This window comes from Camelus dromedarius, chromosome 28, assembly GCF_036321535.1.
Source record: "Camelus dromedarius isolate mCamDro1 chromosome 28, mCamDro1.pat, whole genome shotgun sequence".
In the NCBI taxonomy this organism is placed as follows: domain Eukaryota; kingdom Metazoa; phylum Chordata; class Mammalia; order Artiodactyla; family Camelidae; genus Camelus; species Camelus dromedarius.
Genome location: NC_087463.1, coordinates 22,469,948 through 22,496,306, shown reverse-complemented (window position 1 = coordinate 22,496,306; position 26,359 = coordinate 22,469,948). Strand labels below are relative to the sequence as shown.

Here is a 26,359-nt window from a genome sequence, read left to right as displayed (position 1 = left end):
AGAAGACAGAAACTGGGTACATGTGTATATAGATTAAATATTAAAAGGCACAGAATTGAGCTGGTAAAAGTTATGGGTAAATAAAGGAAAAAATGTGGAAAGGGCAAAAAGAAGGGAGAAAGAAATAATTTAAGGTGCACAAAGAAGAGAAAGTGATTTAGGACAATAAGCAAGGCTTCATGCTAAATGGAAAGAGAGAGAGGGAGGATGCAATGGGAAGGAGCAATGGCAACGCTCAGAATGCAAGCAGCACAGAGGAGAGAGAGAAAAGAGACCAAAACATAAAGCCAAGATGACCAGAGGGGGATGTGCTGGCGCTCCACCCAGCTCCCCCTTGACAGCCCATAATTGTTGGCAAGCGTCTGAGGTCTGCCCTCAACCCTGAGAGCCACCTCCCCGGAAAACGACCAGGAGGTCACGCCCCACCCCAGCGGGACCCTGCAGCCAGGGACTGACTGGGAAGCTCTAAAGGCCAGCCCTCTTTGCTGGCATCCACGCCAGGGGCAATGCTGTCCAATAGAAATGGAATGAGGACCACATGTGTAATTGTAAATTTTCTGGAGTCACACTTCAAAAAGTAACAGCATAAAGAATCCACTCATAGGCATGCCCAACTGATTTTTGGTAAAGGTACCAGGCAACTCGATGGCTAAAGGACAGTCTTTTTAACTAATGACGTTGGTACAGCTGACCAAAGCTTTATTTGTAATAGACCCAAATTGGAAACCACCCAAGCGTCTTTCCGTGGGTAAGTGACTGAACAAACTACGGTGCATCCACACCATGGAAAACCACTCAGCAGTAAAAAGGAATGAACCTTCCCTGGATGAGTCTCCAGGGAATCGTGCCGATGAAGAGAGCAGAGCCCAAAACCTACTTCCTGACAGAGTCCATTTCTACGACATTCTTGAAACAACAAAATTATAGAAACGGAGAACAGATTAGTTGGCGCCGGGGTTAGGGAGGGAGGGAGAGGATGGGTGTGTCTTTAAAGGGATAACAGGTGGGGACCTTGCGACAGCACAGCTTAGGGTCTTGACTGTGGTGGCAGTTATGCGGTAAAACTGCACAGACGTGCACACACACACAGACGAGTGTGTACGTGACGGCGGACTCGGGATAAATCTACACCCTGTGCCAAAGGCAGTTTCCTGGTGCGGACACGCACTGTTGTTCTGTAAAACGTTCATGTCGGGGAAGGGCACACAGGGCCTCCCTCTGTATTTCTTTACAATTCCCTGTGAGTCTATAATTTTTTCAAATTTAAGAGTTATACAAATAAAAGCATTTAAATACAAGGCTTTTCTGGACAGTATCATAAATTAATCATTTCAAGCACACCTTTAAGTATTCAACAGACACGATTCCCTGTGGCATTCCTTTTTCTATGAATTCAAATTCTGTGCACATAAAATTCAAGGTGACCTTTTTGCCACAGGGAAAAGGACATTCGCACGCATTTTAATGAAGTTTACAAGGCTGACAAATATCTTCCATATTCTAACACCACGTATTTTTTTTTCAGACAACAAATGGTATTCAGAACTGCAATGATAATGAACTATTCATACAAAAGAAACTGATAGCGGAAACTCGACCACAGCCAGAAAATTAACGGCTCACATTTTCAGTGGGAAGACCTACCCAGTGGGTGGGTCACCTTTTTTATGTCTATTACGCAGGATCTGTATTCACCTCTATTAAGTTCACTTATCCTAACTGGTAGAATTTTAAGTACTAAAGGAAACTTTGATCACCTACTTGCCCAATGAGATTTAACACCATATTTTTAAACTGCTGTTAAGTCCAACTGTGCAGTGCCGATGAGAGGCTATTTAGACAGATTAAAGGATCAGAATAGAAAGCCCCAAAATAGACTCCAGTGCTACATGAGCGCACAGGAGACGATGCAAGTGGCACTTTGTGTCTCCTGAGGTTCACGTAGGAAACGGAGTTGGGACAAGTTTACCATTAAGAAATAAAAAGAAGCAAAATTTTTTTAATGAAAAAGGTAGCTCTCCCCCACCCATCCTGCCTGCGTTGGGCTCTGCTAGAGCGAAGAAAGCAGGTTCGAGGCCAGCCAGGAACCATATTAACACGAGGGCTCATGGTTTGGGCATTTTTAAGAGAAATCTGCATTTTTATAGGAAATCTCCCAACTTTTAGTTGTTGGCAACCATTTCAAACATTTTTAAAGTAGTGTGTGAACCAAGCTGTATTAGTTTCCTAACCTAAACTTGAATGCATCTGCAAAGATCGCATCTCGAAATCAGGTCATGTTCACAGTGAGAACTTGAACTGTAGATCATTGGCTTTTTTTTTTTTCCTGTATTTTCATGGGTTAGTTTTGAACTTAATGACAGAATGCATTAGTGCTTTTTAAAAGGAGAAATATGTCATCTAAATCCTCTCTTTTACATTGGAGGAAACCACCATTCCAATACTCACTCTATCTCAAAATTATAGAATCACTAGAAATGATGGAATTTGGGGCCCAGGAAGCTCACACATTTGGGGAACTGATCCTCTCTGACCAGCGACTCACATTAAGTCACTGCTCATAGACTGGTACAACTAGGAGCCGGTCCTGGGGAACAGGTAAATCCTTCTTCTGAAGAACCGAAGTCAGTTTTGCAATAGCGACTGTGTATTTTCACTGGGTCCACAAAAGCCACGAGGCTTTTGCTTTAGAGGCAGGACTATGCTTGTTTCTCCCAAGGGAGAGCGAATGTTACTTTGGCAAGGATTATGGGAATAAAGCATGTTGATTGTTAGGAGCCGGAAAAAATATCAATAAAAAGAACAGGGTAAGAGAGGTTGAGTACAGAGCAAAGAAGATGTTGCTAATGAAAAGTCTCAAAAATTAAATATAGTTAAAAAAAAGTCCAGGGTAAGTGGACCAATTAGTGAACCATCTTTTTAGGTCAACCAGTCAGTGTTAATGGATGAGCTGAGAATGAGTCTGACAAGCAAACCGAAGAGAGAAAGAATGACAAAGAAGGAAAAGCAACAAAAGCAGCAGATTTCCCCCCAGAATACAACGTCTGCACACTGCCAAGTTTACAGAATAACACAGTAAATACTAGTTTGACTTCAACCCAAAATTGGATAGATTACTTGTGCTGATGCAGATACTAATGCAATAAATACAATGAAAGCTCACATAATTAGGGATAACAGATTCACATTCGTGGATCACGCATCATAAAAGTGCTTCATTGTTAATAGAACCCAAGTTTCCCAGAAAATAATGTCCAAGTTCCTCCTGCATTCGTGACAAAATCCGAGTTATATGTATTAAGAAACGGAACGGACTTTCATTCTCCTTTTTAAAAACTTGAAAATAATTTTCATTTTTATGTGTTTCTTGATGTGAATTTCCACTTAACAGAGTAAAAGAAATCATTTATTTCTCAATATATGTGAGAGGAAAAAGCGTTATATCAAAGAAAGACAAATAAAAATTGTGAAACCAAAGGTTTTGGAAGGCATTTGTGAGAGTTAAAAAAAGGACAATACAAGAAATTGTTGAAAATAATAAGATTCATTCAGTTCTATCCCATAATCATTTGTCAAATGTCTCTTTCATACTAATCACTGTGCTGTGTTCAGGGAATTCAAAGAAGCATACGTATTAGTGGAATAGACAGACACATAAATGGATCATTTTGATATAATACGTGTTTATAATAGAGATATCAACTGAATTGTAAATATTCAAGTTTCTTAAATCCACACACAACATCTTTCTAATCAACTAAGAAACAAGGAAGATATATAGATATTTTTAAAATACCTGTGCAGGTAGAATAATGGCCCCCAAAGATGTCCACATCTTAATCCCCAGAATCCGAAAATGCAATGTTCCCCGGCAGAGGAGAACTAAGGTAGCAGATGGGGTCAAGGATGCTGATCAGCTGACTTTCAAAAGGGGAGAGGATTCTGGGTGATCCTGTTGGGCCCAATGTAGTCGTTCTTAAAAATCCTTAAAAATGGAAGAGGAAGCCAGAAGAAAGAGTCAGAGAGCCGGTCAGAGGGAGCGGTGACCACAGAGGAAGGCCACAGGGAGATGCAACGTTTGCTGGCTTTCAGGATGGAGGAAGGAGTCATGAGCCAGGAATGCAGGCTGGAAGGGCACAGAGACAGATTCCCCCTGGGAGCCCCCAGCAACCGGCAAGCCCAGAGAGACCTGCGTCAGACTGCTGTTCTCCACAACTGTAAGGGAAGAAATCTGAGTAGACACAAAATTTGTGGTGATTTATTACAGCAGCAGCAGGAAATGAATACAATACCCGAGAGTGATGAGACACAGAGGATTCTACTTCGAATCTAAAGAAGTAAGTTTTCTGCACTTAAATTGTCTGAGGTCGTGCTGTATTCTGCTAAGTTATTCTTCACTTTCTCATTGTGAGCTTCTGGGAGAGGCTCAGAGGACAGGAACGGGAAAGGAGACAGTCACCAGCAAGGTCCCAAGCGCCAAGCTCTGCGATGGGCGTGTTCATTTGTATGGTCTCACAGGATTCACAAAAAGCCCTGTTAGGGTGATGGCATTCCACACTTGCAGAGAGGGAGACAGAGACTCTGAGAACTAAAGGTAAAATGCTAGCACACGTCTGTCAGACTGCAAAGCCCTCTCCCAGTCACCACACCACCCTCTTGCACACCAAATGCCAGGCTCCCCCACCCCGGGGGCCGGGGCCCGGGAAAGCAGGCATCCTGCCCAAAGGCCTGGTTTTTTGCACAGTCAGAAAGAGAGACTATTTTCTGTTCCAAAACCCTATCTCATCAATTCTAAAGATTCACCTTTTTTCTTTCCTTTTTAACATCTCTGAAATTATAATGCATCTTATATTCACAAAACCTTACAATTACATCTGGCAGCATTATTTTTTTCTTTCCCAGTGATGTGTAAAATAATGGTGTGTCTTAGACTGGAGGGTTCTTGGGGTCAGTGAGTTAGGACAGCATGCCTCCCTAAGCTACGCACTGAACTGCAAGTCCAGAGGCAGTAATTTCCCCACCCTTCCTCAGGAATCCATGCCAATGGTAATTATTTTCAACATCAGGAAATATGTCTTATGCTTAACCTAAATCTCTCATGCTACAGCTGGAGTTCCTGTACTGCTGCAAAAAAAGAATGTTTTTTTCTTAGCACTTACTCTGTGCTAAGCAGCTAGGAACCTTGGAAGGACACAAAAGAAGCGGAAGATGAGGCCTCTACCCTTAAAAAACCCATGCAAGAGGTAAAAGCCACGAAGAGGTAAAACCCACGCAAGAGGTAGAACTAAATGCCATGTAAGATGGTCCAGAATTAAGGGCCTAATTGTCATAGAAACTGCGTATGGAGTGACTTCTCTTGTTTCTGTTTTTGATATAGTCTCGTCATCCAGCTTGGTTCATCAAGCTTATTAAAAGCTTGTGTAAACATATTTTCAGCAGAATGTTCCACCTGGGGCACCAAGTGACCTAGTGTAGCGGATTCAGTTGTTTTCCGCAAAGAGCTATGTCCAAGACCTAACCCCCAGTACCAGTGAATGTGACCTTCTTTGGAAATAGGGTTTTGCAGATGTGATCGAGTTCAAGTGAGGTCATATTTGATTAGGGTGGGCTTAGATCCAATGACTTGTGTCTTTATTTGGAAAAAAAAAAAAAAAAAGGAGAGAGATTTGGGTACCGATACGCAGAGGAGGCACACAGAAGAGGGCCACGTGAAGATGGAGGCAGAGGTCGGGTGATGCAGCTACAAGCCGAGGAACATCAAGGGTCGCCGGGAGTCACCAGAAGCTAGGAAGAGAAAGGCAAGGAAGGACTCTTCCCTGGAGCCTTCCACAGCACCATGCCCTGACCAGCACCTTGATTTCAAGTCTCTGGACTTCAAAACAGTGGGACAATACATGTTTACCGTTTTAAGCCACAAAGTTTATGGTATTTTGTGATGGCAGACAGCCCCCGGGGAAATAATACATATCAGGTATTAAAATGAGTTGTGGAACAAACCACTTAATAGGACTTGCGACTTTTCAAAGGAAGATTATTAAAATTCAATTCCATCCTCATAGAGAGTATGAAAGGATGGAGGTTTTTGAGATTGGTAGAGGAGTTTGAAAGAGGTTTCTCTGCAGAAATCTAAGGATATAAAGTGAGTCCCACCCCTCCGCTGGAAAACTAACTTCCACAGGACAAATCAGAGAGCTTGACCCCACCCACATCTAAGGGGTCCAGTGCATGGTTCCTGACTCCAGTCTGGTCAGTAGAGAACACACAACAGGCTAGCAGCTCATCTGGGGATTGTGATGGATGCAGTGTTTCTATCCCTCCAGAATTCTTAGGTTGAAATCAAGCCACCAAGGTGACAGGATTAGGAGGCAGGGCTCGGGGGAGGCGATTAGGTTATGGGGGCTGCTGTAACAAGTGCCCACAGATGAAGACGTGGCCTCGTAACTCAGTGCTGGGTGGAGGTTGGAAGAGTTTTGAAGTGTATGCTAGAAAAAGCTTACATTGCCATCAACAGACTGTTAAGAGCAAATTTGGTGAGAACTCAGAAAGAAAAGTGCTGTAGAGAAAGCCTCAATCTTCTTCAACAGAGCCTAAGGCATTTGGGAGATCATGGGGGCTTCCTCTCATACCCCAGGTCTAGAGTGCAAGGCCCTGGGGTGTAGAACCATTTTCAAGGAGGGGCCTCGGCTTGCACGGACTAAGACAGCGATGGAGTTGGTCTGTCCTCCCACGAGTTATCAAGGCAAAGGGTGAACCTTCTACGGACCAGGTAAGGACCACATGGGAGAAAGTGCCTGCCTTGTGCCATTAAGTCCTTCCTAGGGTACCACCTTCTGGAACAACACAACTGCAGAGAGCAATAGAGAAAGTCTTATGGAATAGACTGCCCAAAAGAGGGGGGGTCAGAGGAGGGGTGGACAGCTCAACGATCCGTGTCAAGGGAAATAAAAGGGAGAGGTCCCCAGAAGCCCCTGTTGTGTGAGATAACTCTGCTACTTCTCTCTGGGAGGACCTAGACGGAGGCTCCAAAAATGGTTAGGGCATATGACCTAAATTATATGTGGAATCTTTAAAAAAAAGAAAAAAACTAACAGAAAAAACTAACGGATTTGTTACCAGAGGTAGGGGTCAGGGGAGGAGGAGTTGGAGGAAGGTGGTCAAAGGTACAAATGTCCAGTAGTAAGATTAATAAGTGCTAGGGATGGGAGGCACAGTGTGCTGACTGTAGCTCACGCCGCCGTATGACATGCAGGAACGCTGGTAAGGGAGGAAATCCTGACACTTCCCATCACAAGAACTTTCCTTTTTTTCTTTTCTCCCTTCTTCTCTTTTTATTGCATCTATCTGAGAAGACGGATGTTAGCTGAACTGATTGTGATCATCATTTCACAATATATGTGAATCAGACCATCATGCGGTACGCTTTCAAGTTATACAGTGATGTGTGTCAATTATTTCTCAAGAAAACTGGGAGGGAAAAAGATGGTTATGTCAAATTTGGCAAAGGAAGTGAAAATGACACTTATAGAGAAAACCACCAGAGCCAGCAGTTTCTGGAGATACTGAAATGAGGGGAGGAAAACTAGTGACTGAAATGTATTATCATCAGTGTTTGGCGGCACTAATAACAGTAGTTGTATTATTAATAAAAATAGAAAAAAGCGAAGTAGCAAATTTAAGGCAAAAATAATCAGTTGCACAAGGATAGGGCTGGAAGACAGATGGGAGTTTATATTTTCTTAAATGTGGATTCAAAATAAGTAGAATAAATAGGGATTTCATTCCCTGTTTGATATTTACCATCTCTATGTCATATCTGATTTTTTCAGAGTTCTTACAGCTCATTGTACTGTGTATTGCTCAGAACACATTTTCTGTTGTAATCACCTGTTAAAGAAGAGCATTGCCAAACTGTAGTGATTCTGGAAGTGTATAAACAGGATTGTAGAGTATAGACGTTTTTAGCCAGCGAGTACCTTGAAGATCATGATCCCAACATGGACAAATTGAGATCGTAGAAAACGGAGCTAATGCTGCCATGACATAGACGCTCTCCTAGAACCCAGTCTCCTGGTAGGTTCCACAGAGAACATTTACAGGAGTTACTGCTAAACCTAGAGAAAGGAAGACTTGATGGTGCAGTGCTGACAGGTTACACAGCAGAAAAGCTGTCGAGTGACCAGAGAAGGAAGATTCAAGATCAAGGGGACAAGCCGTAGCGGGGAAGTAGGTCAGAGCTTTATACTAGGAAGAACTGTTAGCAATGAGAATGGCTCCTCCCCCCACGAGGAGAGCCCGAGGCCACCCCCAGTGCTCAGAGAATGAATGGTCACTGATGGGGAACGTCGCAAAAGGCCTCACAACACTGAACGGAAAAGTGGATGCAGTGAAACTGCCAGATTCTGAATTATGTCACCAATTATGTCCAGTTTTAAGTACATTTAGAAAAAGGATCACCAAGAGCACTAATGGCCACTTCGTTCCGCACAGGACATCTCAACCTCAACTCTGAGGGGCAGAGCCGAGGACGGTCCTCTCAAGGGAATCAGTTTGGCTTTATTTTTTTCACTCCACCATGAATTGATGAAAATTGCCCATTGAGCCTGTGTGGACTTTTATGGCTGCCTTAGCGATAAAATATGGTGAAGTGAGGCCCCATGACTTCCACCACCAGGTCATGGAGAAGAAAAAAAAAGCCATGCTCTTGAGGGGTCTCATGCAAAACCACCTCAAGCAATGGCAGCTAGATGTCATTCTCTTCACCGGACAGTGGAGATGGCAGCACCCACGTGACAAGCTGACTTTAGAATTCGGTAAGGAACAAACGATCACACGGTCACCGTGTGCTGACTGCGCCCAAGCTACCGGGACTGACATCCCACAGCAACCTCACGCAGCAGGGACAGCCTGCAGAGAGTAAAGGTTTGGAGTGCGTAACATGCTCAAGGTGACACAGAGGGCTGAGAGGCGGCAGAAGGCGGCCTGGCTCCAGAGCTGCCGCCCTCTGCCTTTCACACGCCAGGCCTGGACAAGGCCCTCAGAATATGAGCCTCCGTCTCACTGGGATCTGTCGCCCTGACTGGTCGCCACTCCCCTGAGCAAGACAGCAATGACAGGCCCTGTGTGGGGACCGCTCTACTCCGTCTCCACATGCTTAGTCCTGGCACACATGAGGGATTCACAACAGGTCTCTGTTGAGTGACTACACCAGGGAGGAAGGCAGCTGAATGTCGGCTTGGGGTATCTAACCCATGAGAGAGGGAAGGAGAGATTTCAAGAGAAATGGCTTTCCCTTTATCAGTGAGTACAGTCCACTTTACAGCATCCTCCGTGTGTGACAGCCCGCTTGTACCGCTCAGTGTGGGCACAGAGGACAGGAGACACACCCCTGCCCTGAAGGGCGGTGGGCAGAGGCATAAACAATGTACATGTCTCTAAATGTTCGAGGCTAATTATCATCTGTGGTTGATCATGTAAATCTGTATCCTCATTTCTACAGAGAAGGATCCAGAGGCTGAAAGACTGCCACCCTGCACGCAGGGAGTCCGCGCTGACAAGGCCCAGGGCACACAGTCCAGGCAGCCATCACTTTGCAGTCACGTCGCAGGAGCTGTCAAAGCACGAGCTCCATGCTCCCGTCCAAGCAGCAAGGCCACACAGTGGACACGCATGTGTTCCAACAGCTTCACCCGGGAATGAAGGACAGACGCACAAAATAAACATCCTCGGGCTTGATGCCTTCTTTTTATCCAAAGCCAAAACCGATTCTTTCCTCCTGTTGTCCCTGGGGCAATCTTGGTGGCACCCTGCCCGTCCCCCCTGGGCTCAGGCCCCTGCTCCTGGCCGGCACCGCTGGGCCCTTGTGCCGTGAAGGTGGCTGTCCGCTGTAGGCTGGGTCTCTTTAACCCCAGTTGTTTGCTAAGGTGACCTGTCTGGGTTTTTTTCGCTGTCCTTGTACTTTGGGTCCTACTTTCTGGCAGGTCCTACTTTCTGTTTTTCTTTGCTTATATCTACTCTTTGCTAACACACACAGTTGGGCAAACATTTGTATTTTTTTTCTTCCCCATGCAGAAGCAGCAGAAACTGGATAAGAACACAAGATTTCCCATTTCAGATTATGTGCTCTTTCTATTATAAAGTTTCTGATACATTTCACGGATTTTGTAAGAAATAATCAGCAAATATTGACTGAGTACCAAGCTCTCCGCTCAAGGATCTTCCAGTCCAGGGGGCGGAGCAGACACACAAGCAGACCATCGTAACAGCATGTGTTAAATCATGTGCTGGGAAAAGCACAGAACATGGTAGGAACACCCAGGGGTGTGCTCCTAACCAATCTGGAGAATGAGGAAGCTTAACCAGGATCAGGCGGAGGGGGTGGTTTGATGCTGGGAGGGGTGCGTTCCAAGCAGAGGGGACATGATGCGGAAAAGAGCCCAGCTGCTCGGGGGAGGTGTCAATGTGCTCTCTCTGCCGGGTTGAGGCGTTTGACAAAAGTGACTTTTTTTTATGCTGATGACAGTGGGAATCACCAAAAAGAGTTCAGGCAGATTTGAAAATAGACTCAAAGATTTATTCAACAAAAGGAGATGGGTGTATAAGAATGATGAGGCATCGTTCTCCCAGCTGCAAGAGCTGATCACCTCCCGGGAAAGACAGATAAATAAACAAATCATTACTGAACAATTTGTTTAGTTCTAAATATAGCACAAACAAAGGGCTGGGGGACCCAGAGGAGGAAGCCATTAGCACTGCCCGGGGGAGAAGAAAGAAGGGCTTTGTGTAGGTGACAACTGAGCAAGATGACAGATGAGGGGGTGGCAACCGGTCCTGGCTTCCGGGCAGGCTCGACCAGGAGAGGCATCTCCAGTTCATTAGCCAATATCAAGTTAGCCAAACGTTTGCCATGGTCTTTAGGTTTCAAGCCTCAGGAATCTGTCCCGTCCTGTTAGAGATAGTGAACGTTAAACTAACTCACAGCAATCTTCTCAAGGATTTTGAATGTTTACAGAACATTCCCTATGTGGTGCATTCCAGAAACAAAAGGAGCTTTTCAGACGTATCTGCAGGACCAGGAAGCTCTGCTCGTTTATATTCTCGGAAGCTTTGTGCCAGGATCACATGATTAGAAGCAGGTAGGACTGGTGTAGGCTGTCCCTGGGGGCGGGGGGACACACCTGTACCCATCCTGGTGCCCCTTCCAAGCGGACTCAGAAACCAAGTGTCCAAGTCACCAGGTTAGAAAGAAAGAATTTTCTTTCTCTCCAGCAGCATCAAACTTTGCCCAGGATTCAGTTGAAAAGAGGACTACACTTAACTACGTTCTGCTTACAGTCCAACAAGTGCATTGCTTACGCAGAGAAAATCGTGGGATGCAGGTGTCTCAGTTTATCCCTTAACACAGTTCAATGTCAGGACATGGAGGAGGTGATGAGGGGAGCACAACACCGCCTTTGCTGAGAGAAATACAATCGGGGCGGATTCAGGTTTTCCGGTTCAGTGAAGTTCTAAGTTACATGTGGTAGGAGTTGTGGAAATGGTAAAATAAAAATTATATGAATAAGTGGGTTGAAAATAAAGGGATGGGCAGTAATTTACCAGGGAAATACAAACAAAAGATGTAGGAGTAGCAAATTAATAAAAGAGAAATAGGGAATTTAATTTATTTAGAAGTCAGAGGGTAATTTGGGATTGATAAAAAGCCATGAAAAGATACTACAGTCATGAATCTTCAGGAACTAAATAACAAAGTAGTAAATACATGTGGCCCAATCTTTTAGAATGTTCGTGGGTCATTTGGTAAAACTGTAGTCACTGTAAAGCGGTGGTTCTGCACTGCAGGCAATCCCACTCCCTATGGGACGTTGGGTGACGTCTGGAGACATCGGTGGTCATCACAGCTGGGTGGGGGGCTATACTGGCATCTGGTGAGCACCTCCCATGCCCAGGACACCTCACAGCAGAGTTATCCATGCAAAATGTCCTCGGTGCTGGGGATGAAAAACAGCGCTCCGCTGTATTCCCTATAGGATATGTACCTGCTCAGCTGACAGGTCCAGTGAAGGGAGGGGGGAACATATGGAAAGAAATATTCATGGAAGGATATTTTTTCTCTCTTCTACCTATAAACTATTATGATTATATTTAAGCTAGATAGTACGTTTTGATTTAAAATTTATTGTAAATCCAACTCAAGTTTATCCTGATTGGCACATATGGGCTAAAAAATAATCTTTGATTTCTTGAAAATTACCAAATTTGATCTCCCTGAGGCAAAAAAAAAACCCGCCCATTTAGACTTTTAAAGGGGAAAAGCTGATGAGAGAACTGGGGAGATGGACTCTGTTGGAAGTTAACTGTGCTCGGACAGAAAGAAGCGGGGGAACGACAGGAGGCAGGAGCCCTGGACACGAGGGACTGCTGTGGCCGGGAGGGGGCAGCCGGGAAGGGCCACACGCTTCTCTTATCCCCAGAGCAAGACTTCTTTCCCTTAATGTTTCTCAGAGACAAAGTTAGCTCTTCTCTAGCAAGGAAATGCAGAACGCAAGGACTTTAAGACCAACTGACTTGCTTAAGAAAGAAGAGAGGGAGATTTCTCATGCATCCATGAGAGAAAAAGCACCACCACCAAAAATCAGCCAAGCCGCCACCTCCACAAAACAAGAGGCCTTATTCAGTGGTGGCAGAGAGGGGCTGGTTACATTTCATCAGATCAAAAAAATGTATCAGTTACTTGGTGCACTGGACCCAAACAAAACACCCAACATTATCACCCCAGTGTTAGCTGTTCTTCTCAGAACTAGACAGACAGGGACCACAGAGGCTGCTCCCTGGCCCTAAAGGTGCCATCAACCTTCACTTTCAGCCAACCCTGCCCAAGAGCGCCCTGCCCCGATGTACCTGTGCCCAGGGGGTGCCGGGCAGGAGAGAAGGGTGCATTCTGAAGGCCATGTTATTAAGTAAGCCTCTTCCTTTTCTTGAATGCTACATTAGAAGGTCTATCTCATCAAACCGAAAAACAATAAAATCTCTATAAGTCCTTGAAAAACCTGCTTATTCCTTGTTATCTATTATTATACATTAGAGTTCCAGTTAATAATTTTTCCAGAAAAAACAGGCTGCTGGTAAAAAAATAATAATAACCTGAAAATAAGAAATGATAACTTGGAAATCACATGCAAATACCATAGATCCGCAGTATCTGTGAGGAACACATGAGATCTCCAAGAATCTCCAAATTTATACATATCCAAAAATATTTATCTGGGCTGCTGTTCTTCCTCCCAAGCTCCAAGTCCTTTGCAGCATCTCATGAACATTTATTTTTTCTCCCAATGGACAATGTTCTCAAAAAAAAAAAAAAGAAGAGATACTGTTCAAGCTGTGAACAAAAAATATTGCCAGTCATATCAGTGCACAAAGGATGCTGTGCACATCAAGTCATCTGCCACTACCACCACCCTGGACAGTGAGCAGAGGGAATTCAGGATGCAGACAAGCAGGCAGCCAAGCTCTGCAGCCACCACAACGGTGCCCCCGGAGGGAACTCAGGATGGGAAAGAACAGGATGCTGGCCCTAAACAGCCAGGAGCATAACAAGGGAATGCATTCAATACCTTCCCACACACAGAAAAGTGCTAAATTCCTTAACTTGAGGTATCTGGTTTTCTTTAATTAATAGTCATCTGTTGATGTTCCAACTACCTGGTCTTTGTTGCAAAAACTCATATATCCTGGCTTCTCCCTTGTCACTTTTAAGCAATCCCTCTGAGTGATCTGAGAGGCTGTCACCCTAGGCTTAAGTCCTCAGAAATATCAGCTGAATAAACCATAAATTTCAACTTTTAGTTGTGCATTTTATCTCAGTCGACAAACTGTGACTAGAGAACCAGTGAGCCAGGCTGAGGGGTGGATGCTGGTGGCAGGCTGGGCTCACTCAGTAGCTCCAGGACACTCTACAAACTTTGCAGAACCAGCCGGTTCAGAATTATGCCCCCCCCCCCAATCACAAATCTTTTCTTGGCCTGTGTGTTCCATTTACATAATGTCTAAGAATCACAAATGTCAAACTTAAGAATGCCAAGGTGCTTTGTTCCACAAAGGGCACACATCAGAAGCCAACTACAAACCATGGTCCCTTCAGCCAAGATCAGGACCCTGGGGGAATGATGGTGGTGGAAACAATCAATACGGCGAATCTGAGATAAAAGAGGTGAAGACAGGCGGGAGACACCCAGAACGTGCAGGCCTGACCGAGTGCCAAAGCCTCGGGACTGACCTGCAGAGGGAGGAAGGCGAGGCGGAGCTGTGAGCACGGAGAAGTGGGGAACGCCGTGTACTGGCTTGAATCATTCAACCCAAGCGAAGGCTCTGTTCATGTCCTGGCCCCAGTACCAGTGACTGTGACCTTGTTTGGAAGTCGGGTCCCTGCAGAGGTAGTCAAGGGAAGATGAGGTCACGCTGGAGTAGGGTGGGCCCCAATCCAATGACTGTCCTTATAAAAAGGGGGATGTGTGGACACAGACACATGAGAAGAGACGCTGAAGTCAGGGGATGTGTCTCCAAGCCAAGGGACGCCAAGGGCTGCCAGCAAGCAGCAGACGCCAGCAGAGAGGCCTGGGGCAGGCTCTCCCTCAGAGCCTCCAGGAAGAACCAGCCCTGCCAGCACTTTGATTTTGGACAGACGTCTGGCTTCCAGAACAGTGAGAAGATAAATTTCAGTTGTTCTAAGCCTCCCGGGTTGTGGTCCTTTAAGACAGCAGCCCTGGGGAACCAGCACCCTGGGTGCAACCCATTCACCCCCAGGCTGCCCAGGCCTGTGGCCTCCCTAGTGTTCATGGAACACCCAGTTTCCTCCAGTTACGTTAAAGGCTGTTCGCACTCTCAAGCACTTCATGACACACCGTCCAGCCTGTGACTTATCCTGTGGATATACTTCTACTACTAAAATCAGTGATGGAGGCGGGGTTGGGGCTGAAAAACACTAGAGCCACCCGAATCCTCATGCTTTTGTCAGACAGACACATCAGTCCGGGTGTGTGAGCAAGATTCACTCCTTGAACACACTTAAAAAAGTGCCCGAGAGTCGGGGAAGAGACCTAGCAGGAGACAAGCCAAAGGCGGTCGATCGCCTCCCAGCCCACAAAGCAGGGCTGGGCCCCGCCGGCCCCGGAGGCCCCTGAACGTCACACGGTGTCCTCCCTGCGTGTCTCTGGACTCTGGGGGACGAGGAGGCATACACGGTGGGAAATTTTTTAAAACCTCTTCTGACACTAGGACCCTGTTCCAGGCTGCTCCCCCTACCCGACTGGCAGGGCTGACAGCAGCAGCTGGGCGGGTCTGGGGGAAGGAAGGGGCTGCTGCAGCACTTGGCGGCTGTGTGTGGTGTGAACGCAGGAGCTGGCCGGAAGTTGAAGAGTAAATAAACCCAAAGAAGTAAGGGTGTGTGTGGGGGGGGGATGTAAGACAGAGGAGAGACGGTGTGGATGTAACAGTAAATATTTAAAAAGAGAAGGTAAGAAAGAAGGAATGAGCTTCCTTTTGGCAGTGAAATCTAAATAACATGTTGAAGACCTTAGAGGCCATGTAAGGTCTCCATCCCCGAAATGCAGGGACTGGCCACCAGAGCGATAGGTCGGAGGGAGAGTCGACCTTTTTCTGTCTAGCTGGAGGGTTTTGCCCGTTGGTCCAGCAATGCTGCTGCTTCAGTACCAAGGCCCGCAATCTCAGGGGAGTTCATCTCAGGCCAGAAGTTCATTATCTTGGTTAATCATCATCCAGGGACCTTTCCAACAATGTAGTTTTGTGTAACGTTCGTTACACGCACCCACCTTTGTGCTCGGCTGTCTGGGTAGTCGGATGGGCTGTGGCATTTGCATTTCCCTAATCATCTAATTGAGAACAAATTCATATTGAGTCTACTTGATTGTTGTTTTTTTTTTAATTAAAAAGCCTTGATTAAAATATTTTCATTAAAGACATACTGGCAAAGTTCCAAATTATTTCAAAACATTTCGTTCTTTGTTTTTCAGTTCCCAGGGCTGTCCCAATCACTCCTCAGGGTTCCAGTTTTGACATCCATCCAAATTCACGCAGACACACTCACCAGCCAGAAACAGCTGGAATAGCCCCTTGAGCCACTGTCCACCTGGGCCAGACCCTAAAGAGTCCTCCCTTTAGTAACGGGTCACCTCGCAGGGAAGGAGGGGTAACCAAAGCAGTGGGAAAACAGGGCACCTAGTCGAGTGACAACTTGTAGTAAGACGGGAGTAAAGTTTAACAAGACAGAAAAGCAAGGTGATTTATCAGAAGTAAACCCTAGATGAAGATTAGGAGTTCTTTTCATTTATCTAATTAACAGAGAGCCGAGACAGATTGGGTAAAATTGTGCTAAATTATTATAAGGGGAAGAGCAAGAAATTATAGTCCGTCTGGTATGAGTCTCCCCAGACTCCTAGATTTACAGCCCAATTAGAATAAAACTAAAAAAATTCTGCCTTGCTCCTTCCTTGACTCAGCACCTAAATAGGCTGTATATTTACTAAATACCAGAGCCTATGAATTTAAATGCTATATTAATAGAGGAAAGCAATATTCTTCCTCTAAACTAGAATATAGCTTTTGCTCTCTAAATGCCAATAAAATAGATTTATTTTTTACTTATTCCACTAATGGCTAATTTCCATCTCGTTTTTAAGACTTTAATGTTAATCATCATAAATTGTCAAAAAAGCTAAAATTAAGTAGATCTAACCCTCTCATTCCATGGGACAGCAATATTGTTTTTAAGGTTATTTCAAACTGAGTTGGCTGTGGTTGACCTTTTCTATCCAAAAACCTGAGACTCAGCTCTACCTAAAAATCTGCATCCTAAAAACGAAGATATTATCCTTTGTGAACTGCCGTAGGGCTGCAGCACCTATCACACTGTTAAACGCTTTGGGCAAATAATGAAAACAAAATGGAATCTGTCCACCCTCTGGTCGTGTGAGTCTCCAGACAACAGAAGGTACAACAGCGAAAGACCACGCATCCCTGCATCTAAACACTACACTGCTACGTCTACGGGATGCAGATACATCAAAACAAGCAGACGGAAGCCACTCAGGCGGGGGAGCTCTGCCAATCAGCCGTATGGTGCGGTATGGTACAGGATATAAGTGAGGATGTAATTAGGTTTGTTCTACGTATGGGTGGATGGTTTTCTCTTGTGCTGTGTTTTCTCTTAAAACTGTTCCTTTTCTCTTTTTTTTTGTTCCTTTTCTCTTTTTTTTTTTTGTTCCTTTGCAATGTGATAACCCGTCTCGTATTAAATTGCAAATGCAAATTCAATAAACAGCTGCAATGATTTTCCAAGGGGGTTGGAGGGATGGAGTATTTGCCTGCCTCACCAGATACACGTAAAACTTTTTCCTTTGCTCATTGCCTCTGCCCCACCCCGAGAATATCATTGTAAATCACTACCTCCACACCAAAATATTAGCCCCCTTGACACTTACCGGTTTTCAAGCAGGAAAAAAAAAAAAGTAAAACCAACTTCTTATTTGTATTCGTTTGACGTAAGAACACCAAATAAGCAAAATTATACACTATTTATAAATGTTTAAAAGAAAATCTACCCTCAGAGCCCAGGCATTTTTATTCTGCATATTTGCCCATCCTCTTGTCTACAGTTTTAAGCATACTATAAATGCAAGTTTATTTTCAGCCTTTTTAGCTTAAAATCATAAACCTTTTCACAAACATCCACAGATATAATTTCTACTTCTTGTCTAATGGTGACTTACTTCTGTACTAGATAGTTTGGTTGCTTCCACAGTTTGACTGTTACAGACGGGGCTGCAATTAACAGCTTCGCGCTTATGGAACAGGAACGTTTAGCCAGAGCTGGACCACCGTCTGGCAGGGCTGACTTGAGTAATCCCGCAGCACGTGGTGGGAGGTTACACTGCAAGAACTTTAATGTCTCTTAAAAGATAAACTGAGGCATATAAAAAATGTTAAGAGTTTATTTGAGCAAAAATCGATTCCTATGGGGCAGCCCCAAACCGGAAGTAGCTGTGAGCTGGGAGAAACTTCTGCAGAGAAAGTGAGGGAGCCGAGTCAGGGGGTTACTGACTCGCTGTTGCTTAAAGCCTAGTGGGCTGTTTGTGACTGGCTGTCCTTGGGTTTCGATTTCATAACCTTGAGGCATTTACAGGCTTATGTTCCGCTTTGCTTCCCTTGCGCCCCACAGCACGAGAGCCACCTGTCTCATGGCCCCCTCGATCAAGTAATTCACCATGCCCATTCCATCCTTAAATTCTGCTTCCCTCCACCACCAGAAAAAACCCTGATGGGCCAATCAGACAACCAATGTCCAAACCAGGGATATCTGCAATAGACTTGTCAAATCCAACCCGGGCCCTGAGGGATTCCCGTGTCATGAAGACAGTGAGGGCACCAGCTGTCACAACTATCGAGGGCGGGAGCCCCTGCTGACATTTAAGGTGGAACATCCTACGCAGCGCACCAATTCCCTGTCTAAGCTGCAAAGGCCAATACTGACTCACGCCTTCTCTGCGAAGAGGAAGACACTGTGAAAAGGTCATCTTGATGATTTATCCCCAGTGGACCAGGAAGTGAAAGTAGAAAGACTCTCTAGACAATAAATTCTCTAGACAAACAGGGGTGTGACGGGACAAGATCTGTGTTGTACAAAGACCAGGCTGGATATAACACGGAATAATTTAGAGGGGAGAGATGAGAAGCAGGGAGAACCTTTAAGAGACTACTATCTTCTGCTCTGCCCTCTCTGCTCAGGTCTAGTTGTTTTATCTCACACTGACCCCAGGCCATTTGCATCACCCATCTGCATCTCATACTCAACAAGTCTAAAAGGAAATTTGTCATTATCTTCACAAAGTCAAATGTGTGTGACCTTGGCCACTCACTTAAAATGCAACTCCCCCCACCCCGCCCCCAGCATTCTCTTGACCCTAATTGGCTATTCTCTTTTCTCCTTCTACACACTAGGCAGTTTACTTTTTATGATGTTTATTATCTGATCTCTTTGCTAACTGAAAGCTGTTAAGGCAGAAATTCTCATCTGTTGTGACCACAAATGTATCTCCAGGGTGGTACACAGCAGATCCCCAGCATCTACCCAAGGAAGGAATGGGTAAAAGAGGAGGTGCTTCTCTCCCTTTATGGGACAGGCCTGAGGGGGCCGGCTGGCAGGCAGCTCTGAGTGCCAGTGGTTCCTTTTCCAGGAGCACCTAGAAATACTTGGAGGAAGCTTCTGGGCTGGAGCACATGGGTAGGTTATACAGAAGAGAAGGTAGTAAGTATGTATTATGGCAGGTAAATTGCTGTGAGAGTTCAGATAGTCAGAGAGAGTGAGAAGTCACTTCTGAATGAAGCCTGGAAGGGACAGGGTGAACCAGGGTGCCCAGGAGGGGCAAGATTGCTGCTGAGGGCAGGTTGTGGGAAAAGCCGGAGAGAGCTGTGTAAACATCCAGAATGGGCACAATATAAAAACGGCCGAACAAGGGGAGCTGGACTGCAGGTTTGGGGCTCAGATTCTGGTTTTATTCTCAGCTGTGTGATCAAGGTCACTTTTCACCCCCTGGCTTTCCTCATCTGTGAAATAAGTATGAGCACAGTACCTTCCTTATGGGGGTTCTACGAGTTTACAGATGTGGAGAATTCAGAACAAACCCAAATACACTGTAAATACGCCACAGTGGGGCAAAGCACTGCCAGGAGGAAGTATGATGCTTCAGGCAGAGAGGACCTGGAGAATTAGATCACAGCCAGTTCTACGTCCCGAGGTGTTTTCTCTCATTTTCCACCCCTTGCCTTCCCCTGTCTTCTTATGGAGTCAGTTAAACTCAACGTCAAGGAAAACGCAGTGCCAACTAAGCAAAGGCCACGGTGTGGAAAGGGGAAGGCGGAGGGGAGGTCTCTGTAACAGCTTCCTCTTTCTGACTCCCAGGGGCGTCGTGTCCAACCAGCCACTCCTCGAATTTGCTTTAAACTTAGAGAAGTTCTGCTAGGAGCCGGGGTGGAGATAAAGAACGTCACTGTGAAATAACAGACAGCTCCAAGGAGAGGCTGAGAGGGAGGATGAAGCAGGCAGAGCCAGGAGCCAGGAGTGACTCCATGGCATTGAGCCTTCTTGACCCAAGAGAATGGCACGTGCAGCCGTTGAGACAATAAGGAAACCTGAGGAATGATTCTGTTCCTCTGCCCTGGGAAGGGAGCCCCCGGGGGTGGAGAGGCAGGGATGGGGAACAGGCACAGCCTTGCAGGCTTTGTAGGAACTTTGTTTCCACTCAGAGTAAATGGGCCCGTGGTCGTTCTAGGGTTGAGCAGAGGAGCAACAGGACCGGACTTGGGTTTTAAAAGGATGGCCTCCAGGCAGCACTGCAGTACGACTTGACTTCTGTGGTCAGGAATTTAGAATAAAATTTTAAAATCTAGGTTTTCATCTGGCCACGGCCAGCAGTACGTGTGCAGAGAGACGTGAGCAGGTGCTTTGATTTGCAAAGACAGCTCACAGAAGGGCAGGCTGAGGCGTTGAGGGTGTGAGGTCCCTCATGGAACGGCACCTGGACCCTGCGGTGAGCGAGGTTAGGGAAACAATTCTCCCAGTTTGTACTTAGATTCCTCTTTCCCCTCCAGACACAGGTATATCTGTCTTGACCCAGAGATGATGTATACCAAAATTCACAAAGCAGTACTCAGAATTCCGATCCCCTGCCAATAACTGAGTTCTGTTGCAGGAAGCACATTCACTTATTTCTACACGTGTTTAATTTCTCCAACAAGACTGCAAGTTTTGAAGGGAAGAGAACTATTTCTTTGGGTCTGTTTCCTCTAAAGCAGTGGATCTTGGTATTGGCTGCACTGGAATCACCCGCGACATTTAAAAATTGTGCCGTCTGGCCCGCCTCTCGCTGTGATGTGATTGGCCTGGAGTGCAGCCTGGGAGTAGGTTGAGCTCTTAGGAAATCCCAGGTGATTTTGATGGCTACCGAGATTGAAAGCCTCTATGTTCTCTCTCACAGAGCCTCACACATAGACGGTCCTTGGTAAATAATTGTTGGGAAAGATTCATGAACAGATTGGGAACGTAGAAAACGTCTGGCTGATTTCCTAAACTCAGGTATATTTCTCCAATAAGTCATCCTGGACACTCCTGTAAAATTAAGCTTCTTGGAATTCCACTTGTAAAATTCTGTCTTGGAAAGTTCCTGTATTTCTCCATTATCTGCAACACTGGTTCCCGCACTTTGGTCCCTGGACTGGACCATCTAAGGAATTTTAAAAGATGGCAGATGATAGGGCCTCAGGACACATCAAGTCCCTGGTGTGGTTGACTAGAGGCCCGAGAATCTGCATTTCCATCACGCTCCCTAGTGAGCCTCATACACGACCAGGGGCCAGAGTGGTGCTCCTCAAGGTAAAACCCAAGCTCCTTCCCCACCTGTCAGATTTCTCCCCAGTACGTTACTACCTGGTTTGTTACTCCCTTGTTTATTTCTCTATGAGTCCAACCCAAGTCTCCCACCAGGACAGGGAATCGATGCCTGGGGACCTCCACAACGTCGGCTCCCGCCTACTCTTGTGCACGCCACGTGCTCTCTTCCGTTGGCTCTTCACTCCCCTGTGCCTCTTCCAAAGCCCGTCCGTTTCCCTGGCCCTGGCGCGAGTTCTGCTACTTCCTCCACAAAACCTGCCGGATTAGTACAGCCCGGTGACGGAACCCTAACTGGCACAGTTACTGCCTTTGACTTAACTTGTGATGGAATTATGTGTGCTTTGTTTAAAGAAACCACTAGCCCCTGTAAGACAGGCCCAGGTTTATACAAAACCCTTTGTATCTGAACTCTGCCTGGGACAACGAGTGAGTGGAGGAAGGAGTCCACAGTATATGCAAAATTCCCCTTAGTACTTTCCTCATTTCTTTCCCTTTTTTTTTTTTTTTCCTTTTCTTTCTTTCCTTTTTTAATGGCGGTATTAGAAATTGAACCCAGGACCTTGTACATGCTAGGCACATGCTCTACCACTGAGCTATACCCACCCCTCCCAATGCCTTTATCTAATTATCAAAATTTAAGGGGAGGGTATAGCTCAGTGGTAGAGGGCATGCCTAGCATGCATTAGATCCTGGGTTCAATCCCCAGTACCCCCACTAAAATAAATAAATAAATAAACTTAATTATCTCCCCCCTGAAAAAAATTGATTATCATAAGATGATTTCAAATACCTTTTAGGAAAGGTGTGGCTATCATAAAATGAAGTAGCAAAGATAATTCAGTTTTTTTGTTGTGCTTTTAATGTCTCACCTGCCATTATTATATTTATAAAGCACCACAGAGAAGCTAACTTATGTTAGCTATTGCAATAAAATAATTTTTAAAAAGCACATGTGCTGTGTGCCTTATACACTCTCTGTACCTTTTTGTTCTGTATTTTCCTTGAGCAATAATATTCATCTCGTGTATTTTACTTCCACTATGGCTAATGACACTTCCTGGTCCCTAAAATCCAAATAATGTTGCTAACATATTTTTTTGTTTCCGACTCTGATCATTTTTAAAGAATCTTAGAGATTTTTTTTATTAACCCAACAGCTCCTTAGTGTTCCACTTTAATCATAAATCCTCAGTTAGGGGCTCAGCAGGATTCATAAATGTCTAACTTCTTAGTTTCGTGATAAAATAGAAACACCCAATTTAAAGGCTTTTAGTGTCATAATGAGAAAAACACACTGCACATCACTATTTACCTAGGGGCTGCTAGGGGACCAAATCTCTGTTTTATAGTAAGGATTTTGGAGGAAGTTTTTGTTGTTAGAGGCTACTATGCACAAGATGCCGTATGAGTTCTTTCTGGTCCAGTTTTTTCCCAAAGTTGAAGTTTGCAGGCTATTACACGTGAGTGCCCATAAACCCCATGAGAACAGGGGTCATATTTTCATGTTTAGTGTTTTATCTTGTTCAGGGTCCAACACGGAGCCCAGTCATGGTAGGTGTTTGATGAATATTTGTTGATTCGCTGTTAGGCATTGGAAGGGAAGAGCCAGGAGGAAAGAAGAAACAGGAACTGGGTGTGATTATCTCGAGCACCAGCTACTTGCATTTTGTGTTGGCAACAGCATAAGAAACCCTGGAGCAAGAGGCTTTCTCAAGGAAAACTGTGCAAAGTAAATTTCAAATGATTGAAGTTTCATCAACAAAAGGGGCATAAACAACCAAAATGTTCCAATCTCCTTATTCTGCAAAGCCACCGCGCTTCCTATTTCCAAAAGTTTTCCAGGTTTAAAATTGATTTCCCAATTATTGAATTTTTTAAAAGCATGTGGGAAAACACACTTAGAATTAACAAGTGTGTTCTCAGACTGTAAGAGAAGGCCATTCGACAAACTTCAGCATACAAGCTTCAGAGTCAAAGAGAACCAAGCCTATTTTTGCTGCTCATTGCCTACGTGACTTGGAGCAAACTGCCTAAACTCTCTGTCCTGTCCCCTTAAATTAATGGTGACAATATCCTCCTAATAGGGTCACATTAAAGACCAGCGGAAATAATGACCACAAACCACTCAGCCCAGTGCCTAGAAAAACCACTCAATGCTTGCCATGTTATAATTATGACAATCCAGGGGAAAGGTGTTCCAAACGTCTGAAATGCAATCATCTACTGCTATTTAACATCCCCCATGTGACTCTAAAATGTAGACACCTGAGAAATGGGGTAGCGTTTTCCTCATCTGTCAGATGCAAAAACTGAGGGTAGAAGACAATATGCCAACAGAGATAAATCTAGCAGAACCAAACACCGAATTTCCTCGCTGTCTATACGAACTAAAACTGCCAATACACAGGAACATTAACTCTCAGAACCAGAAGAGGATGCACTGACTAACCCCACTGCTGACCTGACAGAACTCTCCAGGCTCAGTCAACAGAGGGCAAAATTCAGGTGAAACATTTAGTGATCTGTTAGTTAACATAGATCTCATGGCCTCCCCAGAAAAGCGGTAATGAAAACAAGCTCATACATAGAATGTACTTTTCACACGTTGATTCTTTCCCGTATATTGACTCATTCCATACATTGGCTCAATGTATGACTTTCCATATATTGATCCCATCTGTTGACTCATGGTCTTCATGACGGCTCTTATAGATGGGGACCCCATGGAACTGAGCAGTGGGGAGACCAGCGAGGGCAAAGTTGGGATGCGAACCCTGGCCTTGTGCTTCAGTGTCTGCATTCCATCATTACACTCTGTTCTGCACAGCCCAATACGGTAGCCACTAACCACATGGGGCCATATTTAAAATTTAAATTAACCTAATAAAAATTAAGAAACATTACAAATTCAGTTCTTCAATGGCACTAGCCACAGTTCAGGTGCTCAAAAGCCACACGTGGCCCATGGCTTATACTGGACAGAGCAGATGGAGAACATTTCCATCATCACCAACACTTCTCATACAGCCGTGTGCTCCAGACCACGACACTTCACTGCCTCATGGACTCGGCAGTCTGTCCTCTTTGCCTGTCTGTCGTAATAGTTACACTCAAATTCAAAACCTATTTAGGTTAACTTATTCTCTTATTGAACAAACAGTGTACACGGGACATAAATTTTACACAGCTATTCAACAGAACACATTGAAGGTTGCTTTGCAACTTTCTGAGACAGTGATTCTGTATCCAAGTAATCCAAAAATTAGGGTCAGGTAGGAATCAAGAAGAAGCAACAACACGCATAAGGGTGAGGTGAAGGGCTGTTGGTGCAAATCCTGCAGTGGAATCAAACTGCACCATGGCTGTGACCTTCTGTCCCTAACCAAAGTCGAGAGCCCCAGAAGTAACAGAAATGCTTGATGGCCATCAGCTGCTTTCCATCAGAGTCTTTTCTCTCTTCCCATCTTTCCATCTTCCACTCTTCTACTTAGCTTCTGCTTTTTTTGTAATTCCCTCTGGAAGTGCCACAGTCTTTTCAGGATTCAAGTCTTTGATGATCTATTATGAGAACGAGGGAATGTGTTCTTTAAAACCCCTCCTCCTTCTTCTCTTCCTCCACCTCCTCTTCCTTTTTTTTTTTTTTTGTTAATAGCAGCTACAATAATGGGGACCCTATTATATTCTGAAGCACTGTGCAATGTATCTTACTTTATTATCTCATTTAACCCCCAACAGCCTCATCTGGTAGGATTACAAAACCCACTTACAGAGAGAAAACCAGGGTGCAACTTGCCCACGTCACAAAGTAAGAGGTGAAGACTGGGTGTGAATTCAGGTCTGTGTGTCTCCAAGGATTGTGTGCTTGATCACTGCAGCAGTGGGGTGTCCCCAACATCCTCAAATCAGGAATGCCTGGCGGAGTGGAAAGAGCTTTACTAAAGGAATAAAAAACCTTGGTTTTCATCCTATTCCAGAATAAATTTAACTATTAGTATAGGGAAATTAATGTCTCTGGATTTCAGTTTCTCATTTGTCAGAGGAAGAGTTGAGAGAGAGGTTTTTTGAGGTCCCTTCCAGCTCAAAACTAGAATTCTGTTCTACCAATATATGCATATTTTCTTTTTTCTCTTAAGTATATGACTTTTGCCACATTGTAACTGATGACTAGTATTTACTGTTTGTCACTATAAGCCAGACATTTTACTGGAAGTATCTCATTTCATCTTCATGAGAACCTTGGGAGGTAACTTAATTGTGGATTAAATTCATTCCATGATGCAGAACTTGAGACTCAGAGCAGCTAAGTGACTTGCCCCAGATATGAAGGACAGAGGCTAAACCCAAACTCAAGGCATCCAGCTCTTTCCTCAAAGGCTGCACTGACCCCCAGCCATACCCACAAGTCCTCGCCTCCCTGGTCAGAGGCCACACGCTACATTTTTCATAGTACACAGATACCTAGCACTAGAGAGCAATAGTGCGGAAACATATTAACCCCAAGGAAAAAATACAGAGTAGAGAAAAAAAGCAAGCAAATGTATTTGGATGGCTAGCCTCCTAACAGCCTTTGAAGCAGCAGGCATATTCAGCTTTTACCTGCCTCATTTAACCTAGAGAATCAACTTTCATCTGTGACTTAAGCCGACTTCCATGGAACCTTCCAAAAAAAAAAAAAAAATCATGTGACAAACACTGATTATAGTAGCTCCATTAAGCTTAAAAAGTTTAATGCTCAAAAAGCATTAATGCTTATAGGCATTTCTCCCTACAAGTTTAATAATAATCTTTTCTAAGTATGGGTAAATTCCGGCTCAAAAATACTGTCAACAAATGAACCTTCAGCACCGTGAAATCCTTGGACACTAAAAGCCTCATACAGGATCTGAGCTCCTCCCGTGT

The 26,359-nt window shown here is 44.8% G+C and overlaps 1 protein-coding gene across 3 annotated transcripts in view; it reads right to left on the bottom strand.

The window, feature by feature from the left end:
• SOCS6 (suppressor of cytokine signaling 6) overlaps positions 1-26,359 on the bottom strand; it is a 244,000-nt gene that overhangs the window by 160,695 nt on the left and 56,946 nt on the right. The window contains exons 7-8 of one of the 3 annotated variants that reach the window (XR_010378201.1): positions 25,228-25,372; positions 17,618-25,018 (exon numbers count right to left, since the gene is read on the bottom strand). The exons of the other annotated variants lie outside the window; for them this stretch is intronic. The gene's annotated coding sequence lies outside the window, so the exon portion shown is untranslated. Of the gene's footprint in view, positions 1-17,617; positions 25,019-25,227; positions 25,373-26,359 lie in introns of those variants that run through there. 3 annotated transcript variants of the gene reach the window in all.